We start from the raw sequence: 16,371 nt of genomic DNA, 5'->3' as shown, positions 1-16,371 counted from the left end.
AAGATGGATCTCCTGCCGATATGCCTGTCCCAGATTTCCCTGAAGACATGGATGACGAGCCAATAAACATTCCGCAGGAGACCATCCAAAAGGTCCTTGAAACCCTCCAGACCCCACCTTCAGTCACAAGAAGGAGCACAGAACAAGCAGCCATCGCAGAGGATCCACCCACCACCCCAATTGTAAGACCTGCCAGCTCCAATACAGCTGAGGACTCAGACGACACTGGCACCAGCTTTGAAAGAACTGTAGTTGGAGTACAGCGGGAGCTGGCCAAGGAGGTGCGGGTGGGGATGCAAAATATGGCAGCCAGCCTTGAGGGGATGCGTTCGTGCATGATGTCATCTGCAGATCAGGCAGCAGCTATGCAAGCCCTAACATCTATCTTGCAGGAACTGCAGAAAACCCAGAAGGAAATCAGCACAGCTGTAATACAGTTGACCCAACACCTACAACAGCAATCCTGTCAACGCGTGCACGAATGCAACATTGAACCCCTCAAGGCCGACCTGGCTGACTACCATCGTGATGTGGCTGCTATTCTCAAGAACCAGCAGGCCCTCCTTGCAGCAGTACTGCCCTTAAGACCTTCACAGGGAGCAGCCACTGGGATATCTGACTCCACGTCTTCTAACACTGAGGTGTGTGTTGCCCCTTCACAACCAACAACAACAAGAACAAAGCAGGCAACACACACATCAGAAGAAGAAGACATGGAACAGATCACATTCACAAGGAAAAGTACCCGGAAGCACTAGTCCCTGCCACATGGCCAACTATTACCAAGGTCCTGCGCTCTGTAACTTGCCAGTCTTGCAACAACTGTACTCAAGCACTGTTCTGCAAACAACTGTATATCTTGTCACCGAGCCCATTGATTGTCTCTCTCCTACTCATTGCCAAATCCTGTCCCTCTGCACTGTCTGAAACAGCAACCCCAGCATGACAAAAGCATTTTGGTAAACCCTTGTGTTGGATCACACTGGAAGATATCACTATAATGGACTCACAATCATGGACAATGTACATATAGCACTACAGCACTTTTCAATAGATAGCACTTACACAACAAATCTGTCTCTGGGTAATGTGACATATCAACTGCGCAGTAGATAATTTAAATGTCACTACTGTCAAATAACATAGCTTGTCAAAACAACTGTCCAGATATTATGTAGTTAGAGAAATCTGCTCAGTGACCATGAGTGCATCATACTCTGCCCATCCTGAGGGAATAAACTGATGAAGTGAGAAACCATACATCACCATGCTGTGTTGGACAGAAGAATACTTCCTCAGGGGATAACTAAGTCATCAAATGGTGCCCGCTAAATGTTGTCAACGTGCAAAAATAACACAATAAACATGCCACACTAATCTAAGTAAACACTAAAAAAAACTGCACAAATGAAGGTGTCTGAGTTAACATACAAATAGGTAATCATGCCGAACTGTGTCACAAATGATGTATGAGGGTCATGAAGACAAGAATACAAGATTGCCAATGAGAACTCATCTTATAAGGGTGTGCATGATCATCACACTGAAGTCAGACCTAAAACTGTTTCCCCAATATCAAGTCTGGAAGCACTGTTAGTGACTTTGAAAATACACTTATCAACAGAAACAGATTGCCATCCATATTAACTGTGATTGGTGGTTGCAACAAAGGGTAGACACTTTGCAAGGAAGCTGTGGGTTAGCTGCCAATCGTACAGCTCAGTTGGGATTTGTTTGTAGCATTGGACACAGATGTTATAGTACAAAAGAATCCAAACCCACGATTAAGTACCATTCAACACATACTATTAAGGGGTAACCAAATATTTATTAAAAGCTAACCATGGATGAGGAAACTGAGGGGAAAATCTTAACTACCCTAATCTACCCTGACTACTCATTACCCACAACTGTCCCTAACTAACCTAAGCTACACTTACTTATCACATGTAACGAAACGTTCTAAACATCTACCCCCCACGCCCCTTATGAGACGGGACACATGGAGGACAACACATACTAGCCTAAACACATACTATACTATCCTATACAAATATATATTTTTTGGGTAAATGTTTTTTTTTTTTTTTTTTTTAACACACAAGAACCCCAACATAGCCCCCCACCCACCCACACATATAATAAGTCAAAAAAGAAAGAAGCATGACCCCCTACCCCCACCCACTAACACTGACTAAACTAACAGCCTATACTAACCTAACACTAAGCCCCCTAAGCCCACTAAGTATAAGAAAAAGGAAAGAGGAGGGAGGGGAGGGTGTCATGTCCATCTGTTTAACTGTCTAGAGGTTGGCCCTCCGGAGGGTCCTCTTGATATCCTTGACCCCCTGTTTAATGTGCCGCAAGTCCTGGCTCAGGTGGCTCACCTTGCGCAGCACTTTGTCCATCTTGTTTTCAAGTCTATTGAAGGCTGCAGGGTCAACAGCTGGAGCAGTGGCAGTCTGGGTACCGGTGGAGGAGGTCTGTGTGGGCTGTCCTGCACCGGTGGCAATGCTGGGGCCAGGAAGTCCAGCAGATGTAAATTGAACAGAGGCAGCTGTGGGTGGGGCCAGCTGGCTCAGATTGTTGGTTGTTTCTGTGGGGGCTGTGGTGGGCACAGTAGGCCCACCCTGTGGGAAGGCTCGCCATGCCCCGGAGGCACGTTCATGGCGATATCGCCGGGCCATCCTCCAGAAATCCGACTCCACCAGCAGGATGTGCTGGTATCGCATGGCCCGACACTGAAATTCACGGACCTGCACTGGAGTCATGTTAGCTGCTGTGAAGACAAATGCAGATATGCCACATTAGTAACTGCATTGTGTGAAACAGCACAGCAAGTTAATCAGACAATACATCTACTGTACTTCTAACAGCTCATATCACGATACAGAGCATCAAATGTCCCTGAGGAAGTACATGGCAGGCCAGACAACAAAGGTCACATCACACAAAGCACATTCATAACCCACAAGATGGGTAACAACTGGCCTTGACTTGCAATCTGAGTTCTGACAGTTAACATCTAAGAATCATGCTGCATATCCTCCACCAAGAGCTGGGCTACAAATGTCAGTGTACGGAAAGCAAAACTAAAGCCACATGGTCTGCAAGTTGTAACTGGACTTTCCAGTATGGTACCAAGTGCCAAACCTGAGTGTGTATACCACTATGCAACCAAACCGTCACTTCTTCACAGGTATGTGTAACATACTGGTAGCATCAATACTAGGTACCCCACTCACAAACCCATGGCTGTGTTTGAGGGGGGGCGGTGGATACACAACTATAATTTGCCAACAACATGTTCACCAAGGAGTGTATAGGCTAATCCACACATGTGTGTCTCTACAGACACACCACAGGTAAGGTCTATCTACATTTTGGAGTCAGCAAACCAGAGAGCCCTCATAGGGTCAGACATGTCAGGAAAATCAGAACTTAGTACACAACATATACTTCCAGTGAGGCCTGACTTACATCAGACACAGAGTTACTAGAACACTCAGGTTCCACAGACTTGTGGAAGTACATGATGCTAGGAGGTTCTACCTACTGTTTCAAAATTACGTAGCAGATGTCTATTGGGAAGCTATTAGCTCCACCAATCTTAGAGAATGTGGGTCTGACTTAATAGGGGCTGACTTCCATTGCGACTCTTGGTGATACAAGTGTCAGAGACATGACTATCCCCTGTACTCACAGTGGGGCCTACAGGGATGTCCTACAATCCCTACATGATACCATTGGATACGCATTGGCTAACTCAAAACATGTGAAAACTGCATTCCCATTCATGGAACAAGTGAAAAACTTGCCCACAGCATCACACCTTGCTATGCGTCCAACTCACACGAGTCCATAACCAGCAAACATAACACATAACAGACATATCAACACTTACTGTAGTGGTCGGGGTCCTCAAATGTCGCCACCTCTCCCACAGTGTAGGGCGCCGGTCCACCTGTAAGGTATGGAAGGAAGAAATATGCTCAAAATCTGTGTACAGTGCAACATTTTCAGTATCATTTACAATGTGTAGGCTGAATAAGACAATGGCAGCCATTCAGACATGATGGTACTGCATCTGATATATCACGGCCAACTTGTACATAGCATGGGTCTCCTGTGATAGTTACACACATATCTGCACACATACATTGGCCCTAACTATCATTTGGTTGCAAACTTTCCCCATAATTGGAAAGCACTAAAAAATATGGAGTGTAATCGTCTTATCATGTGCATCCAAGAGAAACATCCAACGCCTGGTTACTTGAGGACTGCATTACCAGTCAAACATGCCTTGTGGCCATGACACATTTAGTGCACATAGGCCCAATGTACAGAGGGAGGGGCATGGGCTCCTGTAAGCCATCCTGTTGATTCAGTATATTCAATTGATGTGGCCCAGCTATGGTGATTTGCACCAACCATGGAGATGTAAAGCCATGTGCATACACTTGGACTGCCATCCATATTTGGATTGTGGCTCAAACAATTTCAACAAACATCTTACGATGTTAGCTGAGGGCACCTTACACCTTTACACGATGTATTCAATTCATGAACTGACATTTATCCTAAAAGATTAAGAAACACAATAATCCCACACATTCATAATACTTCTGTGAACGCTTTCCTTCCACACTCACCAGACTCACATGAGACCAGTGTTTGAGCCACTTTGCTATTATCAATTGACGTGAAGGCAGCACTCATTTTCAGCATCATGTAGTGATTCTAAAGTCAGTCTAGCAATTGCGTCAACATAGTTGGCCTAAATGTTGGTACATCTGTACTTCTCTGTCAATAATACCCTATATAGACATGATTGGCTCCTATTTTGTTAGCTGTGCTGACAGAAAGGCTGCACCAATTTCCTTAATGGTAAAGATACCTGTAAGTTTGCACATGCTACCTGACAGCTAGCAATTGTGATCCTTGCCATAGTGCATCAATGATCCCCTTATATGTCCCCAAAATTACACACAGTCATCAAATTAGCTGGCAGACATTGCACTAATCCACTGATGTCACTACAGAGCTTTCATTTGTGCACAATAACAATAGTCGTACTCACCAACAGTGCCACCAATCATGATTCCCAGGTGGTCCAAGAGATCCTGCTCCCTGGTGATGAGGTCAGCCCAACGGTGCTTCAGCTGGTGGTCACTCCTCTGGCTGGCATACACACGCTGCAGGTGCTGCAGCACCTTTCCCCACCGGATTCTGCGCGCCTCTGTCGGGTAGCCCTGTATGACCCTTCCCCCTGCCTGGATCATGAGCGGCAAGAAATGTGTCACGAGCCAGATGAAGCCCCCCAACTCCTCTTCCCCCATCCTGCCAAGACGTGGCCTACCAGACATACTTATAATTGAAGAGAAGGAATAGGGGTAAAAGAAATAGAAAGGGGAAATGGGTGAAAGTAGGGGTAAAAAGACAGAAAAAAAGTAAACCTAAACACTTAGGGGGTGATTCTGACCCCGGCGGTACAAGACCGCCGGGGCCAGGGTCGGCGGGAGCACCGCCGACAGGCCGGCGGTGCCCCGCAGGGCATTCTGACCGCGGCGGTTCAGCCGCGGCCAGAAAGGGTAAACCGGCGGTCTCCCGCCGGTTTACCGTTGCCCTTAGAATCCCCCATGGCGGCGCAGCTTGCTGCGCCGCCATGGGGGATTCTGACACCCCCTACCGCCATCCTGTTCCTGGCGGTTCGCCCGCCAGGAACAGGATGGCGGTAGGGGGTGCCGCGGGGCCCCTGGGAGCCCCTGCCGTGCCCATGCCAATGGCATGGGCACGGCAGGGGCCCCCGTAAGAGGGCCCCACAAAGTATTTCAGTGTCTGCCTAGCAGACACTGAAATACGCGACGGGTGCAACTGCACCCGTCGCACCTTCCCACTCCGCCGGCTCAATTCTGAGCCGGCATCCTAGTGGGAAGGTTGATTTGCCCTGGGCTGGCGGGCGGCCTTTTGGCGGCCGCCCGCCAGCCCAGGGCAAATGTCAGAATCACTGCAGCGGTCTTTCGACCGCGGTGCGGTGTTCTGACGGCGGTACCTTGGCGGACGGCCTCCGCCGTCCGCCAAGGTTAGAATTAGGACCTTAAAGAGCCCAACTATCCCCAAACTAACACTACCCACAACAGACTCCCACAAACAAGAAATACACAAGATAAATGGACAAATGTAGACAAAACACAGTACTACAGTATACACAAACAAAATTTATTTCACAAAAGGACTTTACAAATAGCACCAGGACAAAAACAGCACAAAATCTCTGGACAACACTCTCTACACAGCCACACAGTCTAGAAGGATCATAGACTGCAAAGTGAAAGTGAAAGTATACCCACTGTACATGATCTGTAAACAGGATATCCTATTACATCACTTCCTGTATGAAAAGTCCCGCCTTTTTCGCGTTATGCGTCATTTTTTTGGACGCACAGGCGTGAATATTAACCCGCATCCACATAATGATACATGGACTGTACAAATATCTGGATGCGGGCTATATTTCACTCCTGTGCGTCAAAAAAAATGACGCAAATACAGTTTTGGTAAACAAAAAATTACGCACACTGGTAGGGACGTCAAAATTACAGTGCATTAACTGGTTTGGGGCATTATTACTTGTTTTTTGGTTATTTTACATTTGGAACACATCAGAGATTGGCTAATTGAAGACAGTATGGTGTTGATGGTGTATGTTCACATGTGTGACATCATACTGCAGCGGAACATCATCCACTACACCCTTCACAGTATGTTTACAGTTGGCTGACGTCATAGATGGTCATAAGTGTGGCCTACGTATATGTGTGGCACAAATTGTGCATGTTTGCCATAAGGAGAGGATAGCAATGTGACGCACATATGTACAATACCTATTTGCCTTTGGCTCAAAGTGTGTGCTTTGACAACTAATTTGTTGGTTGACCAGGTGTGTGTGTACATCACATGAAGCATTATTGTACATTTGGTTTTATAAATGTGACGTCCATGTGTCCAACCCTAAGATGCAAGTAAACATTGGAATGAGCAAGGGCATGTGTTAGTCATACATGTAACAACACCCACAAAGTATACTTCCAAGTTTTAGGGTCACGTAGACACCACATGTGACATAGCATGCACCAGATGGATGGCAGACACATGTTCATGTCAAAGGTCCACAATTTCTACATCCTATGTCCTAGAGCAGTGGTTCCCAACCTATGGTCCGGGGACCCCTGGGGGTCCGCGAAGCCTTCTCAGGGGGTCCGCGAGAGCCTAGAAAATTAAACATTTTTAACAAATATTGACAAATTAGGTCCCCAGCTTCCAGTAATGACTCAGGCGGGGGTCCCCGGATTCCCATGATGATTCAGTGGGGGTCCCTGGGTTCCATTCATATTAAAGTGGGGGTCCACAGAAATCAAAAGGTTGGGAACCAATGTCCTAGAGTATTGGTAAGAGCTTCCTAGGCACTAGTTGATGAATCCCACAGTGAGTCATACACATGCATTGAGGAAGTGGGTACCATGTTGTTTGCACAGACAGACAAGGGTCAATCTCATATGCATGATGACACCACAGTTGAGGCCCAACTATCAAGTGGCTGTGGTGACCAGCATACAAGACAGCACGTGTCCACATATTTCCAGTGATCAATTGCACATAGGTGTCTTGTTCATGTGTGTGGTCCAATGATGATCCTGTTGATTTTTTGGGATGTAATTTGTCACAGTTCGGACCAGGACTCATCATGAGTCAGTGGAAGCTATTCCTGTAACTACTGAGTATCCTATGTTGATCAATGTGAGTAAAGTAGATGTGGACATGTGAACCAACATGTGGATGGTTCCACCCTGTCACTAAAGATGTGTAATGAGACAGTCAACGGGGCAACCTTGGTGTGCTGAGTGAGATAATGTCTCAATTGTCATGTTCCGGCAGGTGTCATTACAACATTTGTACACAGGTTGGCCTCTGCACTTCCCACTGCATCTGGGAACATCATAGCCTCTGTGCTGATTATTATCGCAGCTATTCACCACACACGGCCCATAACTATGTTGTGCACACTGTGATGCTGTGTGTGAACTGTCATGGTTCTGACATTTGTGTATTAGTCATGTACATTATCAGAGGTTGCTGGTTGTGCTGAAAGCCCCGTACCCAATCCCTGCCTATGACCCTGGGACACTGACACACTTTGTCATTCATGCATAAATGCAACCCAGAAAAAGGATGGGCCATGATTTTTGCATTTCCAAGAGGATTTCACTCAAATGGTACAGTTAAAAGGCAGATGATGCTATACAATGTATTTGTGTATGCATGGTAGAAGCCCAAGCCCAATGCCCCCTGATGAATGGCAGGTTTGCTAACGCACGTGTGGTACATATGTAGACACAGGGATACTTTAGTGTGACTCACAGACAGTTGTCAGTCAGGCGGACAGAATGCAAGATGATTCAGGAGCAAGCTACTGGACAAGTTACATAATCAGTGGTCTGACTGAGACTGTTTGGAGGACAAACTAGACAGTTGACATGTCAATATGTGTATGTCCTGTGTTTTTGAAGGTGACAAATGAACCCAAGGGCTGTGTTACACGGCTTAATTACTATCAATGGTTGACAATGTATTTGACATAATGGCAACTCCTATGCTGTTCCAGGCATCATCAGGGGCAGTGCTTTTTGTAATGGGTGGTGTGCATGGAGGTGATCACAGGTGTGGGCTGCATCTGTTTTTCACCAGCCCTGTAGGTGAGACTTGCATTCTAAGGGCCAACAGACATTTTCACAAGGGGAAGCAATCTACATGTGCTAACAGGGCTTTGAAACTAGAAGAAAGTGTATAAATTTACCTGACGTCCATGCAGTCAGATGTTCTTTGACAATGGCACACCATAGGAATGGGTGTAGCACACTGGTTTGCTAATGTTGGTCTGTGTTTGTATACGAGGTATTATCAGGGTACACATCTTAGTATTCCAGGGACCTCTTCTGACAGGTGGGTTGTGACCAGGTGCATGGGTGTGTAATGAGTTAGGAAATGGGCTGACATGTACATGGAATGTCATGTGCGCAATGCATGTCATATGTGTGGCACTTGTGCTGTCTATGTTCTGCTTCTATGGAACTCTAGTCACAGATATTCCTTGCAAATATTGGATGCAGTTGGACTAACTGCTGTCAAGGGTCTTGTCAGACATTCCTGTTAGTGATGCCAAAGCACATTGGCTGCCTCATGTATGAGGGTTGTTTTCCCCTTATTGAGTGATGGTGTCATAGTTGTGTGCCATATGCTGCGTTGGACCTTGCTTTCAACATGTATGTGTGAAATAGTTGTGGTCCTCTGCTATAGGCCTTCAAAGGAGATATGTACATGATATATGTCATTAAGAGTGTGTGTGTATGTGACCATTGTATGTTAGGCATCACATAAGCTCTGGGATGTTCCGTGTCCTACTCAGTGTCTCAGCAATGCTCCATGAGGCAACACTCTTATTCTGATAAGTAGAGATGAAGGTGTGTAAAAAGGAATAGCCAGACCATGATATGGTGATTATAATAGGTGTTTGTTTAAATTAGTTAACTAAAGTGGTGAAGGTGATCATATTCAGAAGAAATTATTTACAATCTGTTGCCGCCTGCGTATACCAGAAGCTGTGTTCTGTAGTTCCCCCTCCTGTTGCAGGCCATCATCCTCCTCTTCCTCCTCCTCAGGCATGTGTGGCTCTGGTTCCAGGAGGGGAATGGTTCTTCTGATACAAATGTTGTGCAATATTGCACATGTGAGGATGATCCTACAGACCATCTCGGGGGAATATAGGAGGCTACCACCAGTGATGTCGAGGCAGCGGAACCTTGACTTGAGGATGCCGAAGGTCCGCTCGACAATGCTGCGTGTCCTCCTATGGGCCTCGTTGTATGCACGCTCTGCAGCTGTACTCGGGTTGCCAAATGGTGTCATAATCCATGGCTGGATGCCATACCCCTGATCAGCTGCAAGAGAAATTGAATGGGATCATGTTGATGTAGCTGGCACTATTGAAAATAACTTTAATGGCAGTAGTTGTCTTGTGTTGTCTGTGACGCTTTTGTGTACTAATGTGACATCCTATGCTTGTAGGCTATACCATCTGCATTGTGTTGTTTCCTTGGCTGAACAAGTGTTTGTCTGCTAACCGTTTGTCAGCAGTATGTTTTGGGATTTTCAGTACAGTGTGCCCTCCCTAGCATTGTGACTTGTGATACAGGTGTCCGTGTGTCTTCACTGGGGGTGAGATGATAGTTCCATGCACAGTTAAAATTGAAAGTGTTGTTAACACGTTCATATGAAAGTACCCTGAACATCCCATACCTTGACACTTATGCAATGTATTAATGTAAAGGTCATTGGGACACTTACAATTTGCAAGGTGACATTTAGGCAACCACACTCATTGACGTCTTCACATTAGGCTGTACAGTAAATTCCGATGTGTGACAGGTTCAATGGTGACTTAAGAAACATGGCTAGCGATGTCAGGACCTCAGTGTGTTCCTATTGACATGTTGCTGTTGTGGTGTATGTGTTGTGTGTCCTAGAGGGTTGCTGTGCAGTGTGTATATAAGTAGGTTTTTGTACTTACCAACAAGTAGTCCATTGCCATACCGTCCATCCTGGAAGTGTTGATTGATGGTGTAGTGACGGAAGATGTATGAGTCATATACACTCCCAGGATATTTAGCCACGATGTTGGTGATCAATCCTTGGTGATCGACTATGGCCTGCACGTTGATGGAATGTGTGTGCTTCCTGTTGTGGTAGAGGTGTTCAGTTGCAGCAGGTGGCACAAGGTGTACATGTGTGCAGTCGATTGCACCAAGGACGTGTGGGAAGCCACTGATTGCGTAGAACCCCTGTTTAGTTTCCTGCTGCTTCTGCAGTGTGTTAGGGAAGCAGATGTGGTGGGGTGTCAGTCGAATGATGGCGTCCAGTACTTTGGACAAAAAGGCGGAGAATGATGGTTGTGATATTCCGCTAACCAGGGCACCAGTTGTTTGAAAATAGCCACTTGCCAACATGTGAAGTACGGCAAGCAGCTTTGTTTCTGTTGGGATGGTGCGGGGTGTCACCAAAGTGGGGGCCAACTGCTGTTCAATGTTTCGCAGCAGCTGCTGAATGGCCTGCCAGTTCAACAGGTACCTCTGTATGATGTCGTGTTCCCTGAGGCCCTGAAGGGTTGTTCTTGGGCGGAATATCCTCTCCTGCCTTCTGCACTGCCTTTGAGGTCTCTGCTGGTGTTGTTGTAGCTGCTGTTGTTGCTGCTGGGCTCTGCGTCTGCGTGCATGCTGGATTAGAATTACCTCCATGGCTCCCTGTTGCTGCTCTGCTGCTCTGCTGTTTGTTCTGTGTGTTCTGATTAAATACAGGTGTGTTTGCCCCATTTTAAAGCCTGTCCTGACCCAGGCGTTAATTTTTTACGCAAATCGGGCTGTGCGTCATTTTATGGCTCCGCCTCCCGGCCGTGCGTCATTTTTGCCCAAAAGCATAAATACGACGCACGGCCGTTTAAGCCATTTTTGGGACGGGAACGCCTACCTTGCATATGAGTAATGCAAGGCGGGTTGCCGCATCCAAAAAATGACGCACACGGCGGAATTTTGTCGTCCGCGGGCTCAGGCGTCAAAGTTTAAATATGGGGCAACGTTTGCGTTGATTGTGCATCAAAAATGTTGATGCACAATCGGCGCAGACGGAGTATAAATATGCCCCTTAGTGTGTTGGCACCCTGGCACTAGCCAAGGTGCCCCCACATTGTTCAGGGCAAATTCCACAGACTTTGTGAGTGCGGGGACACCATTATATGCGTGCACTACATATAGGTCAATACTTACATGTAGCGTTACCATGGTAACACCGACCATGGCCATGTAACAAGTCTAGGATCATGGAATTGTCACCCCAATACCATTCTGGTATTGAGGGGGCAATTCCATGCACCCCCGGGTCTCCAGCATAGAGCCCGGTACTACCAAACTAACTTTCTGGGGTCTCCTCTGCAGCTACCGCTGCTGCCAACCTCTCAGACAGGTTTCTGCCCCCCTGGGGCCTGAGCAGCCTGGTCCCAGGAAGGCAGAACAAAGGATTACCTCTGAGAGAGGGTGTTACACCCTCTCCCTTTGGAAATAGGTGTGAAGGGCCTGGGAGGAGTAGCCTCTCCTCGCCTCTGGAAATGCTTTGAAGGGCACAGATGATGCCCTCCTTGCATAAGCCAGTCTACACAGGTTCAGGGATCCCCCAGCCCTGCTCTGGCGCGAAACTGGGCAAAGGAAAGGGGAGTGACGACTCCCCTGACCAGCACCTCCCAGGGGAGGTGCCCAGAGCTCCTCCAGTGCGTCCCAGGCCTCTGCCATCTTAGATGCAGAGGTGTGAGGGCACAATGGACAGCTCTGAGTGGCCAGTGCCAGCAGGTGACGTCAGAGACCCCTCCTGATAGGTGCTTACCTTTCTCTGTAGCCAATCCTCCTCCGTGGGCTATATAGGGTCTCTCCTGTGGGTCTCTCACCAGATAACAAACGCAAGAGCTCACCAGAGTTCCTCTGCACTTCCCTCTTCGACTTCTGCCGAGGATTGACCGCTGACTGCTCCAAGACGCCTGCATAGCTGCAACAAAGTAGCCAGAAGACTACCAGCAACATTGTAGCGCCTCATCCTGCCGGCTTTCTCAACTGTTTCCTGGTGGTGCATGCTCTGAGGGCTGTCTGCCTTCACCCTGCACTGGAAGCCAAGAAGAAATCTCCCGTGGGTCCACAGAATCGTACCCCTGCTAACGCAGGCACCAAACCTCTGCATCGCCCGTCCTCTGAGTCCCCTCTCATCCTGAGGAGTGGGGTCCCTGGAACACAGGAGCTGGGTCCAAGTGTCTTCGACAGTCCAGTGGCCCTTCTGTCCAAATTTGGTGGAGGTAAGTCCTTGCCTCCCCACGCCAGACAGTAATCCTGTGTACTGCGTGAACTGCAGCTGCTTGGGCTTCTGTGCACTTTTGCAAGACTTCCTTTGTGCACAGCCTGGCCCAGGTCCCCAGCACTCCATCCTGCATTGCCCAACTCGCTGAGTTGGACTCCGACGTCGTGGGACCCTCATTTGTTGTTCTAAGTCGACCATCATCCTCAGATTTTCTAAGTGCCTGTTCAGGTGCTACTGCACGTGCTGCCTGCTTCTGCATGGGCTCTCTGTCTTGCTGAGCACCCCCTCTGTCTCCTCCTCTAAGGGGCAACCTCCTGGTCCTTCCTGGGCCCTAGCAGCACCCCAAATCCTAAAACGTGACTCTTGCAGCTAGCAAGGCTTGTTTGCGGTCTTTCTGCATGGAAACAACTCTGCATCTTTCACCACACTGTGGTTCATCTTCTGACCAAAGGAGAAGTTCCTGGCACCTTCTGTTGTTGCAGAAGCTTTGGCTTCTTCCACCCAGAGACAGCCCTTCTGCACCTTCATCCGGGGTTTAGTGGGCTCTTGCCCCCCCTGGACACTTGTGTGACTCTTGGACTTGGTCCCCTTCCTTTACAGGCCCTCAGGAATCCGTCTTCAGTGCTTTGCAGTCAGTTGTTGTCTTTGCAGAATCCCCTATCTCGACTTTACTGTCTTTCTGGGGTAGTAGGGTAACTTTACTCCTACTTTTAAGGGTCTTTGGGTGGGGTATCTTGGACACCCTTAGTGTTTTCTTACACTCCCAACGACCCTCTACACACTACACTAGGCCTGGGGTCCATTCGTAATTCGCATTCCACTTTTGGAGTATATGGTTTGTGTTGCCCCTAGGCCTATTGTCTCCTATTGCATTCTATTGTGTTCTACAGTGTTTGCACTACTTTTCTAACTGTTACTTACCTGATTTTGGTTTGTGTGTGTATATTTTGGGTATATTACTTACCTCCTAAGGGAGTATATCCTCTGAGATACTTTTGGCATATTGTCACTAAAAAAAAAAGTACCTTTATTTTTAGTAACTCTGAGTATTGTGTTTTCTTATGATATAGTGCTAAGTGATATAAGTGGTATGGAAGGAGCTTTGCATCTCTCCTAGTTCAGCCTAAGCTGCTCTGCTATAGCTACCTCTATCAGCCTAAGCTGCTAGAACACCTCTAATCTACTAATAAGGGATAGCTGGACCTGGCACAAGGTGTAAGTACCACAAGGTACCCACTATAAACCAGGCCAGCCTCTTACATTGGTGCTTTTCATGAGAAAAACATATACCAAATATTTCAATATATACACATTGAACCAAACAGTTTAACTGTCCTGCTCTAAAACATTCTACAAAGTTTCTGAAAAACTTTAAATGGTTTTCAAAATCTTTGAAAAAGTTTTTTTTCTCTGTACTTTCAAAAGTTCTAAAACTTTTTCGCTCTCTGTCCTAAACCTTTTCTATCATGTCTGCAGTACAGCTCACTCCCAAAATTGTTCAGGCAACCTATGAGAGTTTAAACTTTTAAAGTTTGAGGGGTCTCTGCATAGAAAGAGGTTTAAGCATTGGCAAGAATCATACCAAAGACTTTCTCTTTAACCTTCTCCTAGAAAGTGACCAGAACCAGTCTGGCCCATCCCAGGAACATGAGGTAGGAGGGGAGTGTGCCCAGTCAGACTCAGAGGAGTTCACTGAAGAGACTGGGGAGGGTTCTTCCAAAGACCAGCCACCTGGCAGGCCACCTAGTGACACTGGTAGTGGGAGGGGGTCACACATTAGTAGGGCACCTTTCACTCCTAAAGGCCAAGTTACTAGGGTCCAGCCAGTTAGGGACAGGTCTCTCTCTGCCAATTCCCATATTTCCTCTGTATCTCACGATTCCCAAACCTCCCACCCTGAGAATAACTTAATGGAAAGGGAACTCAGAAAGCTGAGGTTGAAATAGGCAGGGCTGAAACTTAAACAGCAGCAGCTGGCCTTAAACAGGGAATCTCTGGATGTAGAGAGGGAAAGGCAGAGATTGGGGTTAGTTCCCCATGGTGGCAGCAGCAGTGTTTTTGATAGCAATCCTGTTAGAGAGAAAGATTCCAGAAACCTGCATAAGATAGTCCCCCCTTACAAGGAGGGGGATTGCATTAACAAGTGGTTTGCTGCACTTGATAGGGCCTGTATGGTACAGTTGGTCCCTCAAAGGCAGCGGGCTGCTATTGTGTGGCTATCTTTCACTGGTAAGGGTAGGTATAGGCTCCTTACTGTCAGAGAAAGTGATACTAATAACTACAAAGTTTTGAAGAATGCACTCTTGGATGGATTTGGCTTAACCACTGAACAATACAGGATTAAGTTCAGAGACACCAGAAAAGAGTCCTCTCAAAACCAGATAGACTTTGTAGACTGTTCAGTGAATGCCTTGGAGGGGTGGTTGCATGGCAGTAAAGTGACTGACTATGAAAGCCTGTATAATCTGATCCTGAGAGAGCATATTCTTAACAATTGTGTGTCTGATTTGTTGCACCAGTACTTGGTAGACTCAGATCTGACCTCTCCCCAAGAATTGGGAAACAAGGCAGGCAAATGGGTCAGAACCAGAGTGAACAGAAAAGTTCATACAGGAGGTGACAAGGATTGCAAGAAGAAAGATGGTGAGAAATCTCAGGATAAGCATGGGGATTAGGGTAAAACTAAAGATCCTTCTTCAAATCCTAAACACTCCTCAGGGGGTGGGGATAAAACAAATTCTTCCTCTTCTTCACAACCCACACACAATAAAAAGCCTTGGTGCTATGTGTGTAAAAATAAAGGCCATAGGCCAGGGGATAAGTCCTGCCCAGGTAAACCCCCTGAGCCTACCACCACTAATACATCAAACTCTAGTGCCCCTAGCAGTAGTGGTAATAGTGGTGGGACTGCTGGCAACAGTCAAAATAAGGGTGTAGTTGGGTTCACTTATGGGTCCATCATAGAAGCTGGGGTAGTCAGTCCCAAGACAGTTTCTGTCACACCTAGTGGCATTGGCCTGCCACACTGGCTGCTTGTCCCCTTACAATGGATAAGTACAGGCAGACAGTTTCAATAAATGGTGTTGAGGCTCAGGCCTACAGGGACACAGGTGCCAGTATCACTTTGGTGGCTGAAAACCTAGGGGCATATTTATACTCCGTTTGCGCCGGAATTGCGTCGTTTTTTTTTACGCAATTTCGACGCAAAACTAACTCCATATTTATACTTTGGCGTTAGACGCGTCTAGCGCCAAAGTCCATGGAGTTTGCGTAATTTTTTAGCGTAGACACCTACTTTGCGTTAATGAGATGCAAGGTAGGCGTTCACGTCTAAAAAATCGACTCCGAAGCATGTGCGTCGGATTTATACTCCCGGGCAAAATTCACGCCCGGGAGTGGGCGGGTCAAAAAAAATGACATACG

At 47.0% G+C, this 16,371-nt stretch overlaps 1 protein-coding gene across 1 annotated transcript in view; it reads right to left on the bottom strand.

Annotated features, from left to right (window-relative positions):
- The window catches only part of IL31RA (interleukin 31 receptor A), a 1,545,596-nt gene that overhangs the window by 1,093,723 nt on the left and 435,502 nt on the right, over nucleotides 1-16,371 (bottom strand). The window lies entirely within an intron of this gene.

The sequence above is a fragment of the Pleurodeles waltl genome, chromosome 1_1 (genome assembly GCF_031143425.1).
Source record: "Pleurodeles waltl isolate 20211129_DDA chromosome 1_1, aPleWal1.hap1.20221129, whole genome shotgun sequence".
NCBI classification, from domain to species: Eukaryota; Metazoa; Chordata; class Amphibia; order Caudata; family Salamandridae; genus Pleurodeles; species Pleurodeles waltl.
This window is presented reverse-complemented; position numbering and strand designations above follow the sequence as displayed.